The following is an 11,672-nucleotide window of genomic DNA, read 5'->3' as shown; positions in this document are numbered from 1 at the left end:
GGGGGGGATAAAAGCTTCCTTCAGAGGGACAGTTTCCAACCACTGCACAATCGCCTTTATTAGCATAATGCCTCCTCCTGCATTTTGTAAAACACTTTCCTTTTTCCATCTCAGGAAGAATGCAGATGCAGAAATTGCTGCCACTGGGGGGAAAATTGTAAAATTTAAACCACGAGGCATTTGTTCAAGACTCCTGGGTAATGATGTCTCTTGATATATAATTCATGATAGCCTTAAAGCTTGGCCTACTTCTGATACAGCGATCATATATTTTGGACACATCGGGGAGGGGGAGGGAGAAAACCTCTTTTACACGGATCTTCCGTATTTGCCTTTTGAGTGCAGCCAGGCAATATTCTGGACCACTCTTTTCTCCCATAAGGGTTCCCTTAAAGAGCTTTCAAAATTTTTTTTTCTCTTTTAAATTGAAGATGCAGCATAGCATCCAGTTTCAGTTTTACCTTCTGTAACACTAGATACAAGATGAGGCTGAATCCATCTGTTAGCACATATAGGCTGCAAACTGTGCGAAAGCGGGAACACACGCACGCACTCCTTGCGAAAAGGGAGAAAAAAAGATCCACACTTAAAAAATTTATCATCAGCAACCCTACCCATTGCCTACCAGACAGCAGCACTTTTATCCTTTTATGGGCAAATTCAGGAGGAAGCCAGCCTCGCCACAAAGGCTGTTCCCCCTGCACTGCCGCATGAATTGGGATGCTGGGGCTGGCTGCAGGCCAGGCCCCTCCCCCACAGCCGGGGGTTCCAATCTCACCGAAATCAGTAAGGATACCCCTGGGTGTCATTACCTGCCATGTCTCAGCCCACTCTAGACGACCGTGAGTCACAGAGCAGCTAGAAGGTTTCCATCCTCTGGTACAAAAGCTGCACTCCTGGGGCTGGGTTTTCTGAAGGAAATGAGCAGGCAGGCTGCCTGGGCCCCATGTGGGTCACTTGACATTTCCTGTGGCACTGTTGGTTGGGATGGCACCATGAATTGCCTCCCTGGGCTTTGAGAACTGCTTTTGCTTAACAATTCCCAAAAATGCTGTGTGCAGCTGATCAGATCAGATGCCATGAATCAGATCGGATGCACTAGCAGATCGGAGATTGGAGGTCGGAGGTGACCCGGCTGGGCCAGCGCCAGAACTCACATCGCTCACACCGCCACAACTGCCTCTTTGAAGTGGGCACAGTGCAGGTGAGGAGTCCTGAAATGCACAGAGTCGCTTTGTTTCTTCAACGCAGCAACCATATTAATCGCAGAGTTCTAAAAATAAGCCAGCTTCAGTTCTTTAATGAGGTGAAGCTTGCACACTCACAGTTTGGAAGAGGGTGGGGGTGGAGGTGACAAGGGGGAGCGACCACACAAGCCACTGCACTTCACAAGGCTTACGGCGGCTTTTAGGAAGGGCTGGGGGCCAGAGCTGCACTCCACACACCCTGCGCGCTGGCGGCTGCGTCCTGCGGCGCCGACTTCTGCAGTGTCTCTCCGAGCCCCTCCTCCTTCCGCCTCCCACGGCCACTGCCCTAATTTAGGCCTTATTATCTTTCTCCGGGATGGTTTTGCACACGCAGCCAGATGACTCTTCCTGAAGGAGCACAGCTATTATTGCGCCACTTCACGGCTCAAAAGCCTTTAACGATTTCCCCACTGGCTAAGAAATAAAGCCCAGACAATAATTTCTAAGGCACTCTTCATCAGGTCCTGGCTGAAATTCTAGCCTCACCCTTTTTTCTCCTTCTCATAGGCTCCTTCCCAGATCACCACCACTTTCCAGCTGTCCCACCTGAGTGCCCTTCCTCTTATTTTTCTGCCTATCTAAAATAGTCGCCTAGCCTCTCCACCTCCTTAATTGCAAATCCTGTTCATCCTTCAAGACCAAGTTCAAAGGCCACTTCAGCCATGAACTCAACCTTGACCGCCCCCAGGGAATACGTCCCTGTCCTCTGAACTCCCATCATTTTACTACACCTCAGTCACTTTCTTTTGCTAGAACAGATTCTGTCCACCTTGTTTTTCTCCTTACAATGTCAGATATCGGAGGGCAGAGAAGAACATCTTCATTCTACCTAGAGTGGTCCCGATATGTCGTAGGAGCTCACTAACTTTACATGAGTAAATTAGTAAGGATGGCTCCAGGGCCGCAGACATAAAGCTGTTTTGTGGGAAGCCTCGCTACTTACACAGGTCATGTCACGGCGTGTAGAAAAGCATCACTAAAGGAGCATACAGGATGGAGAGGAAGCCAGCTCGGTGGGCTGGGGTTCTAGGCGGATGACCTAAGGACTTCCACAATGCTAAATCCAACACTCGATTCTCAGCCTCCTTAACTAGATTGTCAGCAATTTTGACACAGTTGAGTCATCATCCCTTCTAGAAAGTCTTATTACTAGAAATCGCAGTCTCTTATTCTTCCTTCTAGCTAATGCCTGCTCCGTCTCAGCCTCCTTGGCGAGTTGCTTCTCTTTCTCCCCCCCCCCCCCCAAAACTCTCAGCACTGGCCTCCCACAGCACTCAGGTCTTCAATCTCTCCCTTCTCCATCAAGACTCACTCCTTTGGTGATCTCATCCAGTTTCATGGCTTTAAGTATCATCTACATTTTGAGGAATCTCAGATTCATTTCCAGTTCTGACCTCTCCCTGTATTTCATGCCCCTCATCCAACCTGTCAGAGAAATCTGGCTTTTCCTTTAAAACATATCCAGCACAGATCAAAATAGATTCCCTTTTCTTTGCTCCATTTCCCCCCATTGCTCTTTTGAACTTCTAATATCCTAGAAGTCAGTAAATATCACTTTATTCCCTTTACCTGAGTTATGATCAGTTGTTATCATTATTATTTATTATCTAACTTCCTTCCACTGATGTGCCATCTCCCCAGTGCTAGAGCTATGCATGGCACAAGGTAGGCACTCAGTAAATATTAGTCCAATGCGTGAACGGACGACTTCAGCTGATAATCTTTGAACTGTAGCTTTACAAATAAATAGCATTTAACCACAGAAAAAGGCAGACGAAAGGCATCTCTAGGCAGGAGAAACGCAAGAAGCTAAGGCCTATAGATATAAGCGTTTCTGATGTCATAAGGTGCAACATTATCCCAAAAGCCTGCCTGAATTATACCAACCCACTAAAGAAGCAAAGTTCAGCAGTTTCCAACTTGTCCAGACAAGTCGAGGAAAGTTTCAAGAGACTTCAACGGACAACTATACTTTTTTTTTTTTTAATGTAAAAAGACATACCGTCAAAATGGAAGTGAAGCACATCAAAACTGGTAACTAATTGTGTATAAACCTTCCCTCTGCAATTTTATTCACATTACAGATGTTCACGTTTTTTTATAGTTAATAAGTATTAACTGTATCTAAATGTAAAGTATATCTATAGTATCTGCACTATCTAAATCTAAACTCTATCTAAGGTATCTATTGTTTTATCTCTATTCACCCACAATTCGGCGACCTGTAAGTACGTTTTCAGGGCCAGGCTCTGTCAGTCCGGCTCCCTGTCATATCCTCAGGGCTCACCCAGGCTCAGTGTTTTAAAATTATCTGTTTGATGATGAAGAAGTGAATGGATGCCTTCTGAGTGTCTCCTGCCAGGTCCAGTTTCACGATACAAGGATACATTCTGAGAACCAATTCTCCACCAGGTTTGTCCTCTGAGGCAGAAAGTGCCTAGCCCTCACCCTGCCCCAGCGCCTGGCTTCCAGCAGACATCCGGTAAGGATCTGATGCCCACAAGTCAAGTTCATCTACCTGCAGACCCGGGAGTGGTAAAGGGCGTGGACGTGCACCTCTCTTGCTGACTCCCTGTGCCAGCATCTCAGCATTCTCTCCGCTGTTACTGGGATTTGGTCTGAGGCAGAGAGCTGCTTTGGGGCACAGCAGAACACCCCACTTAGCTGTGGTGCCCACCCTGCCACACAGAGAGGTTGTGACTAGAATCAGAAAGGCTCTACTCTAAGATCAGCCTCTTTAGTGGATGGCTGTGTCATGGAAGCCTCCATGTTTTACTCCCTAAAAACAAAGCCATCACACAGTGTGCCACACAGGCCATGCCGAGGATTTGTAAGACCCTCTGAAGGCCGACCTCACTGAGTTCTAGTGGCGAATGATGATTTCTTCTACGGGCGCTCCCTGCCATGTCCCCCAATGAGCTGCAGCCTACCAGCTACTCGAGATGCGTCTGTCAACCGGCTGCTGTGCCATACCTACTGTCGTCTCTCTAAAGCTTCCGCTAAGCGTGTTTTCTTGGCAGATGTTTGTGGAGAGACTGGCTATTACCCAACTCAGAAGCATAAATAGGGGCTTATGGGCTCTGATTAGAGTCAGGAATTAACTGGGCTGGAGAAGTAGCTTCTGAGGAGGCCACACTTAAGATAATCGCATGGGAGATGAATTCAGCATCGCTGGGCATGCTGTCTTCTACCTCTGGGGGGTCTTTTACGTGGAAGAGGGTCAACTATTGCTATGGGAAATCAGAAGACAGTGGAGCAGAAAAATAAAGCAGGGTGTTCACACACACACACACACACACACACACACACACACACACAGCCATAACCACCAAGCCTCCTATTGGTCAGCAGCTAATTGGATTTACCTGATAAATGCAAGAGTTATCAAAGAAATTGATTAACATCAACATGAAAAGGTACAAATTCCTGTCTTTATTGTGGTAGAAACCAGGAAGGAAAGCTTTGGGATAGTAAAAGCACTCTTTCATCTGAAAGTTAGATTTCCATGGAACGTACAGACGTTCCAGGGGACAACTGGCAGGCGAACAGAACACATTCATGAGAACCAACATTTTTCGCATTTTTTCCAATATCAGGGTACTTTTATAAACACTCACGAAAATCACACATGACTTATGTCCGGCATTTATTAGTCTCTAAATTAATTAACTCATCTCTTCTTGGCTTGGATGGTGATTCAGCAAACACTAGCTGAGGTGAGCAAGGGTATATCCTGGGCTGGGGCAAAGGGTGTGGGATTTGGAGCTAGAGGTAGGTCTTAGCTTCAACTAAAACAGTCTTGAAAAGGTACATCCCCCTCTTCTAGCCTCAGTTTCCTCCTATACTAACATGAAGCTAGCATGTTGCGCCCATGTCACATGGCTGCTGGGGATTAAACGAGCTCCTGTAATAACAGACCTGGTGCAGTATCTGATATGTAAGGGGCACTCAACAATGCTGATCTGAATCGAATGCCTGTTAAGTAAACACCATCTGTGAAGTGAACCACACATAGTTTTGCTTTCAAAGCGGTCATATTATTGGAAAGGGAGATGGATTATATTCACCTACGACTCTAATATAAGGTAGAATGTGGTAAAAGACACCACAAAGAAAATGCTCTAGAGGGTCAGACAAAGCACAGATTACTTACAGCCAGTGAGATCTGGGAAGGCTTTCTGGAAGAAGGGGCACGCCATAGGAGGATGCCGCAGTTTATTTTCAAGGACAAGGATGGATGACTATTCATTTATACTCTGATATATAGAAAAGCCCAAGCCATTGTGCTTGGTAATTTGGAGGATATAAAAAAAGAGAGAGCATGACAAATACCCAGTCCCTACATATTTTATAGCCTAGTTGGGAAGAAGTCATATGTGTTTATATGCATGCACACACACATACACAATTCAGTTGTCCCTGAGAATTTGTGACAAATGGCTGATGAATAGTTCTGAAATTCAGTGACTACAATGGTAAGGCAAGTCATGCATGCAGTTGCAAGGTCTTAAGTAGGGACCAGATCAGATAGTTCTGGTTTTCCCCTCTCTGGGCCTCAGTATTCTCATCTGTAAAATGGGTGGCTTGGTCTAATTCCATGTGGCCACGTTATGCTAATTTATGTCCTTTGTCTGTGGGGATGGCTGGTAGGGTCAGGGTGGCTAGAGACACCCAGGCCACTCCCCTGTGACCACAGGCAGCTTCATCCATCTCCCCTGTGTGCTGCACAAAAATTACCATTTCCCATGTGGTCAGGAACAGAACATTTTAAAAATCTCTAGTCCAGGTGATCTTGAAGAATCTGCCTGTTTGGTTACCCTGTCAAGCGGAGCTGGAGCGTTGCCCTGAAATGGACCGGGTGTGAGTTGGCTAAACACAGAGTCTTAGGGACGCAGGGAAGCGTTCCACGCCAGGGGGTCCAGGGCTCTGGACTCTGTCCTGGCAGGCGAGCCCAGGCCTCCCTGCAAGATCAAAGGTGGCACGTCTGGCATTGACACTTCCTCACTATAACTTTCTGTTTTCTTTCATTGTATCTATATTTGAAAATGGTCTCTGTGATGGTCACTATTGTGTGTCAACTTGCTGGGACACAGGGTGCTCAAATATTTGGTTAAACATTTGCTGGGTGTGTCTGTGAGGATGTTTCTGCTTGAGATGAACATGTCAGTCAGTAGGCCGAGTAAAGCTGCCCAATGTGGGTGGGCCTCATCAAATCAGTTGAAGGCCTGCATAGAAAAAAAAAAAAAGGCCTAGTAAGAGAGAATTTGCTCTCTCTATCTGTCTTCAAGCTGGCACATTGGTCTTTTGTCTTTTGACTCAATCCAGTGACTCTCCTGAGTCTCTAGCTTGCAGACTGCCTGCAGTTCTTGGAGATCTATCTATCTATCTATCTCTCTCTCTCTCTCTCTATATATATATATATAATATCTTGAAGATATTTTATATATATATATATATATATATATATATAATATCGTATTGGTTCTATTTCTCTGGCGAACTCACACTGATACATACGAGGTAACAGGGAATATATTAATTTGATCAAGCAACAAAACCACATCTGGTACAATCCTCCTTCCAAAAAGATGTTTTATAGCCAATGCTGCATTAACGAAAATTAGTGTGTGGAAACTGAGCTTTCTTATATCATCATAGTTGATATGAAGCAAAAAAATAAGTAAATAAACAAGTATATTCAAATACCAAATAGTTAACAATGTCTAAATTGGAAGCAGGTCTGAAATCCGAAAGACCGTGTCTACATGCTGGTTTTGCCACATGTGAGCTACCTGACTGCAGGTAAGCACCCCAGCTTTCCCACCAGCTCCATCCTACCAGCTACTCTGGCAGAGCTATCGGAAAGATCAGAGCCAGGTGAGAACTTCGTGCACACGGGGTGCTCGGTAAATGTTAGCTCCCCTTCTCCGTGTTACAAACCCATTCCACGAGGCCCTCCAGGTCTCCTGGGCTTCACCTGGCCTGTTACTCCTCCGGCCTCATTTATTCTCCCAGACAAACGTCCGGCCCTCTTCTCCTGTCTGGGAATCAGCAAAGCACGCTCTCAGCTCGGGATCCCCCCAGTTTCTTGTCCTTCTGCCTGGTACAATCCACACTCTTCCTGCAGGTGTCAACATCGCTCATCTCCCACTTCTTTCCATGTCTGCTGAGCAGACAGCCTTCTCTGAATCACCCCTATAAAAGTGAACCTCCTTTCCTCTCTACCCCCATTACCCAGCTTTACTTCTTCTCCTAGTACTCACCGCTGCCTGACAGTGTGTGTGTGTGTGTGTGTGTGTGTGTGTGTGTGTGTGTGTGTACACACAAAAGACAACAACTGGGGCTTTGTTTTGTTTAGTGCCAGGAATATAGTAGGTGCTCAATAAATATTGACAGAATGAGCAAAGGCATAAATGAATGAACCACGCCCAGTTATCACAGCCCCATTGCCACTGCACATGTTCAGAAGGTCAAAGGGTAGACGTTCAGCCTTGGGTAGAAGCTGATGGCAGAGTATAGATGAGAAGAACTCCCCCACCAAGGAGCCCAGGCTAGATTAACCCTGAGCCCCTCCCCCTTTCCATACCACTGCATGGCTGGGTGGAGGGGTGCCCTGTACAGGGGACCACCATGCCTGACCACTAGGACTACCCTCAGATAAATACTTTGAAACACATTATAAAGGTTCCCATCAGCACAAATCCTCACCCACTCTGGCCCAAGCAGCTGGAGAGAGAACGTGCCCTCGGAAAGCTCGGTCCAGTCATCACACAACTGACCACTACTGTATGCAGTGCCAAGGACACACAGTCTGGGTCAGACATGCTTGTGGGTTCAAGTCCTCAGCCCTCCATTCACCAGCTCTTATCACCTCAGTGCTCACATCCCTGAGCCTCAATTCCCTCTTCCATAAAATGGGTATTAATAATGTGTAGTTTCCAGGACTGTTGTGGAGAGGAAGAAAGACCATATAGGCGGGAACCCACCTGAAAATCAGTGTCCTTGAGCCCTTGAACCCATGGCATCTGAGCTGTCCACAGAATGTTTTACCTCACCAATGATGACAGAGGGCAACATGATTACTATTAAGCAAGGCCTATATTTTCGCTGTTATTGCTAAAGCACAGCATTTTAAATGAGCTGTTTTTTTCTTGGTAAAGCCTGTTAATCCTGGTGACAAAAGCATTAGATGTAGAAATGGATTTTGAAATGTTGGGATGCTCTGGATGGAATTACTCAAGTTAAATGTGTTAGAGAAAAGGAAAAGTCTCCATTACAGGATAAAAAGCAGAAGAGCGTTTTATCATCTCCAAGTCCATATGCAAGTGCACAATGGCCTCTTAAAATGTTGTCTGCTCAAGGTCTTAGAGGGAAGTCGACAATGAGGGTCCGCAAGGACCCCAAAGGATACTACACACGTGGAAGGTGCTTCCGGCTGTGTGGGGGCCCGGCCCTTTGCATTTTAAATATCCTCCTGGGACCCCCTAAGCCCTCATCCTGAGACATGGCTCTGGGCGTGTTTCCTGAGCGGCACTTCACACATAAGAGGCCCCACACCTTTGACAAGCTGGTCCTGCCTGACCCAGGCTGTCACGTGAGACATAATCAGAGGCCCAGGAGAACGAGGGACAATATCGCTGTGAATGTTCCTTGTGCCTCAAATGAACATTGTTTGGGGAGCTCCTGTCCGAGTCACCACCACAGTAGTTCGAGGCTCATGGCTGGAACAGACCAGAAGTCCTGCCCAATCAGAGAGCCCACGGGGTCCCCTGACTTCCCGGGCTAGGTACAACAGTAATGAGAACCCTGAACCTGAAGAGTTTTCCGGCCTCTGCACCTTGTCATGAGACCGTGGCCACATCTGCTGCAGAGGCCCTTCCTCACCATCCATCTCAATCCTTTAGTGTGCGGGGCCCCACAGCCCGGCTCAATCCAGGACCTCATTTCTACTTTTGCTCTCCCTTCTCTAAAGACCAGAAACAGGGAGGATGGTTCCTGAGAAGCAGACAGTTATGCTGCTTTCTGCTTCCTGCTCTCCCTTCTGTGCCAAGACTGGTCAGAGCTAATAATTAAAACAGATCTCGAACACATTGAGCACTTATTAGGTACCACGCATGGCTCCAAACACTTCACATGCATGACTCCATCAAATTCTCACAGCACCCCTAGGAGGAAGATGCTGTTATTATTATTATCCATATTTTGCAGAGGTGACCACTGAGGCACAGAGAGGTTGAGTAACCAGCCCGAGGTCACACAGCAGGTAAGTGGCACCGTGGCCGACACCCCCTGCACAGCCTTTGGTCTTGCCCTCACATCTTGGTGCCTTGGCTTTCATTTCTCTAAATTTAGGAGGCTGCCATTGCTTCCAGCAAGGTAGGATAGGAATAAAAACAACAACAACAGATATAAAGAATAGTGTTTTGGAAAGCCAGAAAGAAAGACGCAACGATGGTCAAAAGCACTGTTATCACTGTCCCTGACAAGGTTGGTGACCATCAACAATGTTGGGACCTTGAATGATCTTTGCACCACAAGAGTTCTTTGATATAATGAGTCCCAACACGGGGGCGGGGGGTGGGGGGAGTCTTCAGAGATGTGATTATATTTGAATTTAAGAAATAAATTGATTAACCTGTTTATCCAGCACCAGGTTAAAATGCATGCTTTGCCACAGTTTTTCATCTTCAATAGACTGAAAACCTCAATTACATTTGACTATTGGGTTCCCAGAGTATCGCAGTAGCTGTGACCCAGTGTAGTTATGCAGAATAACTAGTCTTGTATCGAACATCTACCGTTTCCCAGGCACAGTGCTAGGTTTCACCCCTAACACATGGCGGTAAATGACACGAGATGTCTTCCAGCGTGGAGCAAGCCACGTTCTAGGACAATTGAATGCTGGCTGGTACAGTGTAGTCTAGTTGACTAAAATACCAACACCCGATAAAAGCTCAAGTTCTACGATGCCACTGAATATTAGTTTACTAAGAACATAATGTTTGCATCAGTTTAGTAGGTTTACAGTGTGTGGGTTTGACTGCATGAGTTTTTCAATTGTAAAAAGGTTATACAGCCTTCCCGGTTGCCATGGGACTTGCACACACCACCTCCCTCCCCTAGGAGGGGGACACGATTAACACAGGACTTGGCCATTGCCCTGTTTAGCAAATGGACCATCAGTAGAATAAAACAGAAGCTTTGAGAACCATTGCAAGTTTCTGCCATCTTGCTCACTCTCTTCCCTCTGTCATGAGCGTGACACAATCCAAGAAGCAGCTGCCCCTTCAGCCCAGGTCCTAGAAGAAGAAATACGGAGCAGGGCCACAGGAGCCAAGCTGCACCCCCTGACATAAAACATAAGCAAGATGCTCATTGCTTCCAACCACTGAAATTTGGGGATTATTTCTTACTGCAGCAACACTGACCAATACACCACATTCTCCCAGAGCAAATTATTTCATATTCACAGGTATTACGGTGAGGTCAGCAAAGAAGGTATTATGTGCATTTCATGAGGAGGTCCCCAAGGCCTAACAGTGGCTAAGGGATGGCTCAGAATCAAGCAGCAAAGAGATGAAAACGATGGGAACAGCATCATGTATTTTATCATAGCCAAGTGTGACTAGAAACAAAACTGACACATCTTTAGTGTAAAAAAAAAAAATCCCTTTGCAAACTGAAGATTGGTTAAAACATTAGCAAATCATAAAGGTTTCATTGGTCACTGTCTGGGCCAGTTCTTGACACCAGGGACGATGTAGCATAAGAACGAGAGATCTATGGTAAAAGTGGGGCAGCACCGATGGACAGCGCTTCCCTCTCCATTCAACTGGCCGGACTGCTGCCTCAGGGAGTCTGTCCCGTGACTGAGGCTGCACATGGTGAGACTGAAACTGCTCAGGGACAGTGGCTGTTCCGTGGCCATCAGAAGGACTGCAGCAGCCCCAGGGCAAATATTCCCAGTATGCCACCATGTGCCTGGGACCAGCACTGAGAATGGTGAGTTATCTCTCCAGGAAATTCACAAACAAAGAGACCCTGACCTTAAAACTGAGTCCGGGACAGCGGTCCGCACGACCTGAATGAGTGACTCACTCAACTTTCTTGTTCCAATTGTTTTAAATTCAAACCCTACTGTTCTTTTCCTTTACTTTCATCTCTTCTTTCCCTCTTACTTTTACTTTTACTTTTTCGAAAAGCTCCTTTTGACAGGGGTGAGTCACCTTAATCATTCATTTATGTAGACACATCTCAGGTTGCTCTCTGTCCCAGCCTGCTGACATATAGGGAAGCCATTCTGCAGCGCTGATCTTTTCACCAGAAAGCTCAGCTTTTAACAACTAGTTTTTTGGGGGGGCCTGAGAAAGTTGGCACCCTGCAGGTTGCTTTTTGCAACAATTCACACTGCTGTTTTCTTACCCT

General features: G+C 46.3%; 1 long non-coding RNA gene across 3 annotated transcripts in view; it reads right to left on the bottom strand.

Moving 5' to 3' along the window:
• The window catches only part of LOC109389894 (uncharacterized), an 88,068-nt gene that overhangs the window by 60,112 nt on the left and 16,284 nt on the right, over positions 1-11,672 (bottom strand). The window contains exon 1 of one of the 3 annotated variants that reach the window (XR_002125487.1): positions 813-902. The exons of the other annotated variants lie outside the window; for them this stretch is intronic. This is a non-coding gene — a long non-coding RNA (uncharacterized LOC109389894). Of the gene's footprint in view, positions 1-812; positions 903-11,672 lie in introns of those variants that run through there. 3 annotated transcript variants of the gene reach the window in all.

The sequence above is a fragment of the Hipposideros armiger genome, unplaced genomic scaffold (genome assembly GCF_001890085.2).
Source record: "Hipposideros armiger isolate ML-2016 unplaced genomic scaffold, ASM189008v1 scaffold_0, whole genome shotgun sequence".
Taxonomy (NCBI): Eukaryota; Metazoa; Chordata; class Mammalia; order Chiroptera; family Hipposideridae; genus Hipposideros; species Hipposideros armiger.
The sequence above is the reverse complement of the archived record's forward strand: the minus strand, read 5'-3'. Positions and strand labels throughout refer to the sequence as shown.